Genomic DNA, 14,159 nt, shown 5'->3' with positions numbered 1-14,159 from the left:
TGCGTACCGTGATCTGAATGCAAAAAATGTGGCATGGAAAAGTGTTGCAACACAAGTTAACTCAATCATATATATATATACATTTTTACATTGTTTGCAATCTGATATGTGACACATAATAATGCCAAAATAACATGCAAAACAGGAAGGCTCAAAATGACAGGTCACCACTGTATATGTTTAAGTTATTAATGGGGTGAGTGACAGACAGGAGTTGGGGGCTCAACATTACCCAATTGAACTTTGCATGTCACATGTTCCATATGTGACTGGATCACAACCAGTCATATCAAGTATCCATAAAAGCAACATTCGCAATGCAAATTCAGAGAATTCATTAATTTGGACATTTGCTCAGTACTTGAAGGGCGAATAGAAAAACTCTTACAGACCTCTTTGAAGGTGGTAGCATGTTACTGCCATCTAGCATATAAGATTTGTACAACGCAAGGTGTATTCTTTAAATACACTACAATTCAGCCATATATGAGACTTGGCACAGGATTTATAATGGTAACTTCAACCCATGACAGATTGAAGAATATTCGATTCCTCATTGTACATACAGTACCAACACATACATAAGCATAATAATACAGTCTGTATCACATTTTTTAAGCTTAATCCAAAGTGGTCCTTTGTAGTTCAGTTGGTAGATCATGGTGCTTATAATGCCAGGCTGGTGGGTTTGATTCCCGGGACCATCCATACGTAAAATGTATGCACACATGACTGTAAGTTGCTTTAGATAAAAGTGTCTGCTAAATGACGAATATTATTATTATGTGAAATATAAAGTGCTTTACCTTAGATTTTTTAAACAGGCCTAAAAACTAGAAACGCTGTCTGAAGAGATTGGTGACTGCATTTGGCCAGTAGTGAATAGATGTGTAAGAAAGTAATGTCATATATATATATATATATATATGTATTTTGTCTTAGCTTGTAACTCATAAAATATTTGATTTGGGATCACAGGTAAAATGCAGCAATAACATTCACTTTTATTCCCTATCAAGAGAAGGAAGGAAGGTAGGGGAGAGGGAGTTTCTTCAACCAAACCCATCTACACTCATCTATCCATTCTCTCCCCCACACCCACATCCCTCCATACAAGTGTCATCTGTCACCCTTTAGTAAAAAACACATTTGAAACAAATTTAAACATTGGGCAGTTGAACAAGAGAGAACAAAGTTTAGTATGAGGGGAATAAGGCCTGGCAGGATGGAATTGGTGTCAACAGCAAGACAACTTCCCCTGATCCTGGAGAGAATCCTGGATTCTGTATCCTGGAGAGAAAGAGAGATAATACCACACGACATGAGAGAAATGGACAGACACACTGATAGCATCATGCCTAATAGGAAGTGTAAAGAAGGGTATTTTCTTAAAAGACAGGGAAGGAGAGGAGGATCTAAGCTGAAGTACAATAATTCTGATATGTTCTGTCCAGTTGTCTCTCAAACAGGCCTGCAGGTGCAATCAACCAGCCTACATACAGTTTAAGTCAGAAGTTTACATACAGTAAGGTTGGAGTCATTAAAACTAGTTTTTCAACCACTCCACAAATGTCTTGTTTACAAACTATAGTTTTGGCAAGTCGGTTAGGACATCTACTTTGTGCATGACACAAGACACATTTTTCCAACAATTGTTTACAGACAGATTATTTCACTTATAATTCACTGTATCACTATTCCAGTGGGTCAGAAGTTTACATACACTCATTGACTGTGTCTTTAAACAGAAAATGATGTCATGGCTTTAGAAGTTTCTGATAGGCTAATTGACATCATTTGAGTCAATTGGAGGTGTATCTGTGGATGTATTTCAAGGTCTACCTTCAAACTCAGTGCCTCTTTGCTTGACATCATGGGAAAATCAAAGTAAATCAGCCAAGACCTCAGAAATACAATTGTGGACCTCCACAAGTCTGGTTCATCCTTGGGAGCAATTTCCAAACACCTGAAGGTACCACGTTCATCTGCACAAACAATAGTATGCAAGTATAAACACCATGGGACCACGCAGACGTCATACCACTCAGGAAGCATACGCGTTCTGTCTCCTAGAGATTAAAGTACATTGGTGTGAAAAGTGCAAATCAATCCCAGAACAACAGCAAAGGACCTTGTGAAGATGCTGGAGGAAACAGGTACAAAAGTATCTATATCCACAGTAAAACGAGTCCTATATCGACATAACCTGAAAGGCCGCTCAGCAAGGAAGAAGCCACTGCTCCAAACCCGACATAAAAAAGCCAGACAAAAATAGAACTGTTTGGCCATAATGACCATTTTTATGTTTGGAGGAAAAAGGGGAAGGCTTGCAAGCAGAAGAACACCATCCCAACCGTGAAGTACGGGGGTGGCAGCATCCTGCTTTGCTGCAGGAGGGACTGGTGCACTTCACAAAATATATGGCATCATGAGAAAGGAAAATTACGTGGATATATTGAAGCAACATCTCAAGACATCAGTCAGGAAGTTAAAGCTTAGTCGCAAATGGGTCTTCCAAATGGACAATGACCCCAAGCATACTTCCAAAGTTGTGGCAAAATGGCTTAAGGACAACAAAATCAAGGTATTGGAGTGGCCATCACAAAGCCCTAACCTCAATCCCATAGAAAATTTGTGGGCAGAACTGAAAAAGTGTGTGCGAGCAAGGAGGCCTACAAACCTGACTCAGTTACACCAGCTCTGTCAGGAGGAATGGGCCAAAATTCACCCAACTTATTGTGAGAAGCTTGTGGAAGGCTACCCGAAACGTTTGACCAAATTTAAAGGCAATGCTACCAAATACTAATTGAGCGTATGTAAACTTCTGATCCACTGGGAATGTGATAAAATTTAAATAAAGCTGAAATAAATCAATCTCTACTATTATGCTGACAATTCACATTCTTATATTAAAATAAAGTGGTGATCCTAACTGACCTAAAACAGGGAATTTTTACTAGGATTAAATGTCAGGAATTGTGAAAAACTGAGTTTAAATGTATTTGGCTAAGGTGTATGTAAACTTCCGACTTCAACTGAATCATCTGTGAGTGAACTGTAAGGATTGTCAAGACAGAGAGAGAGAGAGAGTGAGAGGGAGAGAAAGAGATAAAGGGAGAGTTAAATGTTAATTTGTGATTCTTTATTCCACTTGCTTTGGCAATGTTAACATGTGTTTCCCACGCCAATAAAGCCCCTTTGAATTGAATTGAGAGAGAGAGAGAATAATCACAGTTGAGCATTAAATTTGTAAAATACTGTAAAACACTTCTAGTCATATTGTCTCAGCACAGTAGGGTACAGCAGGGTTAGAGAGATATGCAGACTTACAGTCATGGGGCTAGGGTTAATGCTTCTCATCAGGATGTTGTAGGAGATGGTAGTGCAGGACCTTTAGAGCATCATGTCCATTGGATATGGCTGAGTGACTGAACTGTGTGAATAGTCCTGTCGGTGTATATTCGTGAGAGAGAGAAAGAGAGGGAAAGAGAGAGGGGGAATCAGTAATCAAGTACACTGAACAAAAATATAAACACATCATTTAAAGAGTTTTATAAGGTTAAATAAAAGATCCCAGAAATGTTCCATACGCACAAAAAGCATATTTCTCAAAATTGTTGTGCACAAATTTGCTTACATCCCTGATAGTGAGCATTTATCCTTTGTCAAGATAATCCATCCACCTGACAGGTGTGGCATATCAAGAAGCTGCTGGGGACAATAAAAGGCCACCCTAAAATGTGCAGTTTTGTCACACAACATATTGCCACAGATTTCTCAAGTTTTGAGGGAGCGTGAAATTAGCATGCTGCCTGCAGGAATGTCCACCAGAGCTGTTGCCAGATAATTGAATGTTCATTTCTCTACCATAAGCCGCCTCCAAAGTTGTTTTAGAGAATTTGGCAATACGTCCAACTATTTTTGGGATGCACCCATACTGCACTTACACATTGATCACACCGACAGTGTTCTTGCGTTTTGGTACACCAGAAGTACGTTCATTTCCAATAGAACGCTGCCTTTGTCTTGCTGCATTGCGTTGCAGAGGCAGTGCTTCTATGTGGTGCATATGTTGGATTTATCGAACGTATCTGTCAAATTGTATGCGTAGGCTGCTTTACAGAAATGGTATCAGAAAGTGAATGTTGAACTTCTGTTGCACATATATACAGATGAGGCAGTTTACCATTATGCGCAAAAAAAACACTTTAAGTGTGGTCGAGGCGTTGGTTGTGACATCTACAGCATGGAAAGGCTCCAAACGTCCACGAGAGGTCACTAGACCCAAGTATAGACCCTAGGCTACTTAAGGTGAGAGCTCAGTCAGGAGCACAGCACAGCAGCAGTTCACAGATATGAAAGCTCCAAGATAGCCACCAAAGCTTCGGACCGGTAAATGTTTATCAATTCTATTATGTTTGTACAGTCAGTCTGGAATTATTGCATTGATGATTCAGTGGGTACTCAACCAAAAAGTAGTCTTGCGTCACGTTATATTGCCCTCCGTGTGCTGAAGGCTTTTTGCTCACAAAGCTGCACCCCCCCATACCTCACCGCGCAGATCAAGGAGCAGCATATAGGGCGCCTTGAACGAATGAATTGTCCTGCCTGGTAACTTTCTCTCTTAGGCAAGTACATTTTTTTTGTGAAAAACACATTTTGATGCATAGGATACTTTTCCATTGTAGCTTTTTCCATTGGGACGTGCTTTCATCAGAACCAAATTTTTGTGACATGCGAAATTAGGTAATGTGGTCTTTTGTTGACATCTCACGAGAGCAATAGTTTACTGTAGTTTCTCTCTCTCTCTCTCTTTATTTATAACTCTTACCTTACGAAAAAAGATTGCAGTCAGAGTTTCTGAAAGAAAGAAACAAAGAAAAAAAGCTGTTGGTGAGTAAGGCTGCTGGAATGCTGCATCACTGTGTTACAAAGTGCAGGAAACTCTGCTATTCCACAGCTCATACAGCTTTTTACAGTAGTATCGTCTACACACTAATTGTTTCCCCATATGGAAAACTCATTTTTTATAATGTGTACATATATGCGGGGAATTCAACATGTATTAACATACATTTCCAGAATATATTCATTAAATATAGAAAGTGAGCACATCATAAAATATATATGTAAATATATACAATTTATATATGTTAATTAAATAGATTTTTGCGCCACATGTATCATGCTGAATTGTTTAATGTTGAGTCTATTGACCTCTGGTAGCTTGGCATTAGGATCCCAAAGTGGGGTTTGCATGCAAAAGTTTAAAATCAATTATGCAGCTATTGAGGCTACCTGCCATTTATTAAACATACTAATATTAGCTATGTTTATTTCCAAAAGAGATACATGAACCTAGAAATATATTTCTCCTGAGCTGTAAATCACAATTTGAAATGCTTCTGAGCTCTGCCCCCAGCCCACCTCCAACTGACAGAGCAGCTGTTGCAATTTTGAAAGTTCTCCAGATGAAGAACTGCAGGTTTCAGCGCCAAAAATCGTTCTCATGGATAATGGCATTTTATTTGATAATATAATCATAACATTAATTTAAAATGTGTTTTTCACCTGACGGGTGACAGAGGAAGAAGATATTTTCTTAAACTGCCTGCAAGCAAGAGTTTTCACCGAGCTAGCTAACACATCTAGTTAGTTAGCTAGCTCCTTTAGCTTGCCACCAGAACAATGTAACTGACCAAGGTAAGACTTTTGGGATATTAAACCTTTGAGTTCATATGTGTTAGATATAATTGTATTGCCAACACTAGCTAGTTAATGGTAAATGTTGCTTGCAAAGCAATATGCGTCTTGCTAGCTATCTTTTTAGTGAGGGCTGGGTGTCTCTGACAGCAATATAGCCAGAACTGGTTAGCTACTGTAGCTAGCTAGATTATTTCTAGCTAGAAATAATCACATTTTTCCCTGCAGTGGAGCCTTCTGATCTGGAGCCTAACTGCCTATGGACAGACCCCATCCAATGGAAGTTAGTATTTTGTATAATTTAGCTCGCTGATGTGTGGAATTGTTTTACTGACTCTCTGTCTCTGCATTATCCACATGGGAACTGTCAACTTGTGAGTCAAAAATTAGACACTGGAGGTCAAGGAATCTGCATTGTAGGTATACGTTTGATGTTCATTAACATTTGTGACCAAACAGCTCGATCCGGTCCTATGTAGCAAAATTTGAAATTGTGTTTTTTACATTGGATAAAAGAGTAGAGGTTCAGAGCTAGAAAAGTGTATATCATACACTGCAGTTGAGGAACAATGGGAAAGTAATTCTGCTTTGAAAGTTTATAAACATGTAACCCCACTTTTGAGAAAATGGCCCTTGAATGTTTTGGTACATCCACTGGAGAGCTCTTCTTTGTCTACACCCATTCAACATTGTTCACAACCTCTTAAGCCTTAGCCCCGGCCATCTCTTTAAGGATTCACATGTGAGGCTATGTGCTAAACAGAGTGAGTAAGGTAGTGTAGTTAATAACCAAATATTTCAAGACAAAAGTGGTGAAAGTAGAAGAAAAATACACTATCTAGTCATTGGCCTATATCCTAATCTGACTTTGGTGTAGGTCATGTTCTTCTTCACATTACCGCCTCTGGTAAACACACACTATATGAAATAAAATCTATGTTTATTTGTCACATGCACAGGATACAGAAGGTGTAAACGGTACAGTGAAATGGTTAGTTGCATAGTAGCAATATAAAAAATAGAAAGTGTCCAGATAAATATTGTATAAATATTTTATAATTATTAGATGATTCTTACCCAGACACACTTGTATAAATATATGGGTCATGTGAAAGAAAGGCTATAGCCAGCTAAGTGGATGGGTCACTATTGTCTAAACATGTACGCATGTTCATGAAATACAATAGATGACCGTAATCACCCCCAGACACACTGGGCTAACTTGATGGGTCATGTAATCATCTGGCAAAGTAGAGTATTTTGTTTAGACATGTAGCTAGTTAGCTAAACATTGAACCCAATGGTGCTTTCAAAACAACTGCGAACTTGGAAAAATATGAAGTCAAATCAGGATGTCAGTGATATTCAGATCGGAAAGTCGGGGCTCTAGAAAGAGGCTCAAGTTCCTGAGCTGAAATTCCAAGTTGGACGACAGTTCAAAATTCCAGTCAGAGCTTGTTTTTATTTTTTTTATAAAAAATTATTTTCGAGTTCCCCGTTGTTTTGAACGAACTGAAGTTGGAAGTTGTAGATTTCCGAGTTCCCAGTTGTTTTGAACTTGGCAATAATCCCAACCCATACTGATTGTCATAGCTAGCCACCATGCATGAATCTCCAGGTAACTAAAGCTAGCCAACTAAGTTTAATGTTAGCTAGCTAGATAACATTAGGCTATAACTAGCAATGCAAATGGGTTTCTGAGATAAGAATAATATTACTACACAGATCATACACGTAACGTTAGCTAGCAAGCCAGCAGGAATCCGGTGATGTGATGGAGAAAAGCAGTCCAATATGCTCTGGGTTGATACTGCGCTGTGCAGACTGGCAGGTAATTGTCCGAGCTAAAGCTGGCTAGTGTCTGAGCTAAAGGTGAAGACTGCTACCGGTGGCAAGCAATGACTAGTAGCTAGTTTGCAGGCTAGCTGCTGATGGAGGTTTCAGTTATGAGGAATAAAAAAATAGCAGATCCGTACCACATTGGGTGAGGCGGGTTGCAGGAAAGTATGTTCGTAGATGGAAAGTGAGATAAAAATATATACGATAAAACGAAAGAAAGAATATTTACAGACTAACACGGGACAAGACAAACACACTTCCGACTGCTACGCAATCTTGGAATCACGTTTAGGTTGGGCTACCAGATTTGGTCGGGGTGCATTGTAGCTAAGCCTTACCCTAATCCTTTTCCTAACCTTAACCTACTTCTCCTAACCTGCCATGTAAATTCACCTAACCTGCTACTTTAATTATCCTCACCTGTCAATTTTGTTGTCCTAACCTGTAATTCACCCGATGGAACCGTTGCTAACAGTGGTGCCCAACCAAATCAGGTAACCTGGCCTCATTGGGTAGTCACACATTAACCTCTAATTCTTCATCTTTTGTAGATTTCTGTGCACTGAGTCTGTCACATAACTGTCAAGTAGCTTAAATACCTTATTTTCAAATACACATGATAAGTGCACAGAGACAATTTGTACATTATATTTAGTTTTTCAGATGCGACCTTCCAGTGACTTTCTGAGCTCACAAAGGGAAACAATACATTTTTTTTGTCCTAATCGTTTGTTTTGTGTGCCTTTTTCTATTGCATTTGACATGCATTTAATTACATTTCTTGCAATGACCAGAAGGGACTGGTGCACATCACAAAATAGATGGCATCATGAGGCAGGAAAATTATGTGGATATATTGAAGCAACATCTCAAGACATCAGTCAGGAAGTTAAAGCTTGGTCGCAAATAGGTCTTCCAAATGGACAATGACCCCAAGCATACTTCCAAAGTTGTGGTAAAATGGCTTAAGGACAACAGCATGGCTACCACAGCATTCTTCAGCGATACGCCATCCAATCTGGTTTGCGCTTAGTGGGACTATCACTTGTTTTTCAACAGTACAATGACCCAAAACACACTTCCAGGCTGTTTAAGGGTTATTTAACCCTTAAGGAGAGTGATGGAGTGCTGCATCAGATGACCTGGCCTCCCCAATCACCCGAATTCAACCCAATTGAGATGGTTTTGGATGAGTTGGACCGCGGAGTGAAGGAAAAGTAGTTAACAAGTGCTCAGCATATGCGTTGGAAAAGCATTCCTCATGAAGCTGGTTGAGAGAATGCCAAGAGTGTGCAAAGCTGTCATCAAGGCAAAGGGTGGCTCCTTTGAAGAATCTAAAATATATATATATATTGATTTGTTTAACACTTTTTGGGTTACAACATGATTCCATATGTGTTATTTCATAGTTTAGATGTCTTCTCTATTATTCTACATTGTAGAAAATAGTAAAAAATAAAGAAAAACCCTTGAATGATAAGGTGTGTCCAAACTTTTGACTGGTACTGTATATATATTTTTTTGCTAAACAGGTGTCTCAGAACAGGTGGGGTTTAGCCTCAGCTGCCCTGAATGACGGGTCGCCACTGCAATCATGTCCCTAATCCCACATTCTATGCGTCTAACTTTTCTTTCTGTGCTTAGCACAGTCATGTCATGGTTGTTGGTATTAAAAGGATATAGTTAAGTCTAGGCTTCTCTATAAAATGTTTCTATTTAAGGTCAGGAAGTAGGCTATTTACTTTGAACAAGATTGAATACTCAACAATGACATATACAGCAAACAATGACATTTTGTTTATGAATGCAGAGCCAACCTAACAGGATAACACTATATTAAGAAAACATGAGAAGAAAAATAACATAATGGATTCTATAAGGATTCCTGTACAAAACACATTTTAACCGTACAGGAATTTCATTAAAGAAAAGACAAAATTGAGATGCTAAAATCCTCTCAATGAAAAGTTGAGACATGTCCTCTGTGTGCATCTGGCATTTGTTTTGAAAAGTGAGTGATCATGGTGTAAAGAGATCCTGGGGCTTGTGTTGGTAAGACCTGATGTTGTACAATGGGTCAAGTGTTCCCAAACTTTTTCACTCAGGCCCCCCTTCCAGGATTGGGGAAAGGTATGCAATGACTGACATGACGAGAAAAAACTGATGATGCACTTCCCAATTTGTGCATTCTACTATTACAACTTTCAAGAGTAAGTTAAAAGCCGGACTGAGTTCCTTACATTTTTTTTTTTTTAAGTTTGTCAACCACTGGAAAGGGCGATAAGCCGTATCTGGCTGTGCAGAATATAGAAGTGATCCACACGCCTGTTACGTTAAATGCAACATATTGGAGTCTAAATTCAATAGAGTGTGTGTTGTAAGGGCTCTCTTTCGATATAATAATGATGGAACTATCATATGCTCACTTGATCGAGGATTTAGTCTGTGTTTGAGACTGATAGCATTGAGAAAGATGTCGGCAGCAGTTTTGTGTTGAATTGCTGTACATCAATCAGTCAATCAAATGTATTTATAAAGCCCTTCTTACATCAGCTGATGTCACAAAGTGCTGTACAGAAACCCAGCCTAAAACCCCAAACAGCAAGCAATGCAGGTGTATAAGCACGGTGGCTAGGAAAAACTCCCTAGGAAGGCCAGAACCTAGGAAGAAACCTAGAGAGGAACCAGGCTATGAGGGGTGGCCAGTCCTCTTCTGGCTGTGCCGGGTGGAGATTATAACAGAACATGGCCAAGATGTTCAAATGTTCATAGATGACCAGCAGGGTCAAATAATGATAATCACAGTGGTTGTAGAGGGTGCAACAGGTCAGCATCTCAAGAGTAAATGTCAGTTGGCTTTTCATAGCTGATCATTCAGAGTATCTCTACCGCTTGTGCTATCTCTAGAGAGTTGGAAACAGCAGGTCTGGAATAAGGTAGCATGTCCGGTGAACAGGTCAGGGTTCCATAGCCCACTCAACCCACTCAAGTGACGCACCCCTCCCAGGGACGGCATGGAAGAGCACCAGTAAGCCAGTGACTCAGCCCCTGTAATAGGGTTTGAGGCAGAGAATCCCAGTGGAGAGAGGGGAACCGGCCAGACAGAGATAGCATGTTGGTTCTTTGCTGCAGTGCCTTTCCGTTTACCTTCACACTACTGGGCCAGACTACATTCAATCATAGGGCCTACTGAAGAGATGAGTCTTCAGTATAGACTTAAAGGTTGAGACCGAGTCTGCGTCTCTCACATGGATAGGCAGACCATTCCATAAAAATGGAGCTCTATAGGAGAAAGCCCTGCCTCCAGCTGTTTGCTTAGACATTCTAGGGACAGTTAGGAGGCCTGCGTCTTGTGACCGTAGCGTACGTGTAGGTATGTACGGCCGGACCGAATCGGAAAGATAGGTAGGAGCAAGCCCATGTAATGCCTTGTAGGTTAGAAGTAAAACCTTGAAATCAGTGCTTCATCCGGGTAGCCAGAAAGTAGAGCATTGCAGTAGCTCCCTGTGGCTCAGTTGGTAGAGCATGGTGTTTGCAATGGTGTTTGCAATGCCAGGGTTGTGGGTTCGATTCCCATGGGGGGCCAGTACGAAAAAAAATGTATGAAATGTATGCATTCACTACTGTAAGTCGCTCTGGATAAGAGCGTCTGCTAAATGACTAAAATGTAAATGTAAATAATCATGCATAATGTTTACATACAGTACAGTGCATTCGAAAGCATTCAGACCCCTTCACTTTCTCCACATTTTGTTACGCTACAGCCTTATTCTAAAATGGATTAAATACATTTTTTCCTCATCAATACCCCATATTGACATAGCAAAAACAGGTTTGTTGAAATTTTTGCAAATGTATTAAAAATAAACAAAAACACCTTATTTACATAAGTATTCAGACCCTTTAATATGAGACTCAAAATTGAGCTCAGGTGCATCCTGTTTCCATTGATCATCCTTGAGATGTTTCTATAACTTGAGTGGAATCCACCTGTGTTAAATTAAATTGATTGGACATGATTTGGGAAGGCACACACCTGTCTATATAAGGTCCAACAGTTGACTGTGCATGTCAGAGCAGAAACCAAGCCATGAGGTCGAAGGAATTGTCCGTAGAGGTCCGAGACAGTATTGTGTTGACGCACAGATCTGGGGAAGGGTAACAAAAGAAATTTGCAGCATTGAAGGTCGCTAAGAACACAATGGCCTCCATCATTATTAAATGGAAGAAGTTTGGAACAACCAAGACTCTTCCTAGAACTGCCCCCCCCCCCCTTTACAGCCCTTGTTTTCTCTTTTCGGTTCCATTTTCAAAAAGTGACTTTACGGTAATTTCAATAGCTGATTCTCCGTTCAGTCACAGTTTAGGGACCGTCTTAAAAGTGCAATTGGAAACCAGTGTTAAGTGAAAAACATCAAAAGCTTTACAACCACATGGTATAGAACTCTCAAACCAACTGTAACAAGTTTAGGGACCTCTACTCTCCAATCAAAGGTAATTACTTTTGTATTTTTTTAACTTGGTCTATTTTCTATCAATTTAACCTGTTATGGCTAGGGGGCAGTATTTTCACAGCTGGATAAAAAACGTACCCGATTTAATCTGATTATTACTCCTGCCCAGAAACTAGAATATGCATATAATTATTAGCTTTGGATAGAAAACACTCCAAAGTTTCTAAAACTGTTTGAATGGTGTCTGTGAGTATAACAGAACTCATTTGGCAGGCCAAACCTGAGAAGATTCTGTACAGGAAGTACCCTGTCTGACCATTTCTTGGCCTTCTTTGTCATCTCTATCCATTACAAAGGATCTCTGCTGTTACGTGACACTTCCTACGGCTCCAATGGGCTCTCAGAGCCCGGGAAAAAGCTGAATGACGTAATTCAAAGCCCTGGCTGAAACACATTATCGCGTTTGTCAAGTGGCCGATCAGGGGACATTGGGCTTAGGCGCGTGCACTGGCCGCCCCCGTCTTTCTGTTTTTCCCTCTATTTACCGAAAGGCAGATTCCCGGTCGGAATATTATCGCTTTTTTTACGAGAAAAATTGCATAAAAATTGATTTTAAACAGCGGTTGACATGCTTCGAAGTACGGTAATGCAATATTTAGAAATCTTTTGTCACGAAATGCGCCATGCGCACGACCCTTATTTACAATTCGGATAGTGTCTAGAATGCACGAACAAAACGCCACTGTTGGACATAACTATGGATTATTTTGGACCAAACCAACATTTGTTATTGAAGTAGCAGTCCTGGGAGTGCATTCTGACGAAGAACATCAAAGGTAATCAAACTTTTCTAATAGTAAATCTGATTTTGGTCAGGGCTAAACTTGGTCGGTGTCTAAATGGCTAGCCCTGTGATTCCGGGCTATCTACTGAGAATATTGCAAAATGTGCTTTCACCGAAAAGCTATTTTAAAATCGGACATATCGAGTGCATAGAGGAGTTCTGTATCTATAATTCTTAAAATAATTGTTATGCTTTTTGTGAACGTTTATCATGAGTAATTTAGTAAATTCACCGGAAGTTTGCTAGTTTGTATGTATGCTAGTTCTGAACGTCATATGCTAATGTTAAAAGCTGGTTTTTGATATAAATATGAACTTGATTGAACAAAACATGCATGTATTGTATAACATAATGTCCTAGGTGTGTCATCTGATGAAGATCATCAAAGGTTAGTGCTGCATTTAGCTGTCTTCTGGGTTTTTGTGACATTATATGCTAGCTTGAAAAATGGGTGTCTGATTATTTCTGGCTGGGTACTCTGCTGACATAATCTAATGTTTTGCTTTCGTTGTAAAGCCTTTTTGAAATCGGACAGTGTGGTTAGATTAACGAGAGTCTTGTCTTTAAAATGGTGTAAAATAGTCATATGTTTGAGAAATTGAAGTAATAGCATTTCTAAGGTAATTGAATAACGCGCCACAGGATTCCATTGGCTGTTACGTAGGTGGGACGATTTCGTCCCGCCGGCCCTAGAGAAGTTAAGACTAAAAGTGGTAGTAGTATAAAATAAGGAAAGATTTCAGGTAAACAGAAAGTGTCCAGATGTAAAAATACCTTAATAGAAAATGGTGAAAGTCACCCAGTAAAATACTACTTGAGTATTAGTCTAAAAGTATTTGGTTTAATAAATACTTAAGTATCAAAAGTAAATAGAATTGCTAAAATGTACTTAAGTATCAAAAGTAAAAGTATAAATCATTTCAAATTCCAGGGGCACACTCCAACACTCAGACATAATTTACAAACAAAGCATTTGTATTTAGTGAATCTATGTGGTAATCTCATGTTACGAACACACAAATCAATATTGACTTTATATATAAATATTTTGCTACATCTTGCTAAGTGGATCGGTCTCTACAGAAGGTGTAAATGGTAAAGCTAATGGTTACTTGCATTGTTGCAATATTAGAAATAGATTCCTGTTGTGTCAATATGAATAATATACAGTATGTACACAAACAATATCAACAACGATATTGATAGATGAGGTAGATGTATGCATACAATCAGTGGTGAAGTGGTTGAGCAGCAGGACAAAAAAAATAATAGCAGCAACGTATTGCGTGTGTGTTAGGAGAGAGTCATTTGAATAGAGG

Source organism: Salmo salar, chromosome 26 (genome assembly GCF_965601325.2).
Source record: "Salmo salar chromosome 26, fSalSal1, whole genome shotgun sequence".
NCBI classification, from domain to species: Eukaryota; Metazoa; Chordata; class Actinopteri; order Salmoniformes; family Salmonidae; genus Salmo; species Salmo salar.
Note: the sequence above shows the minus strand (reverse complement) of the source record.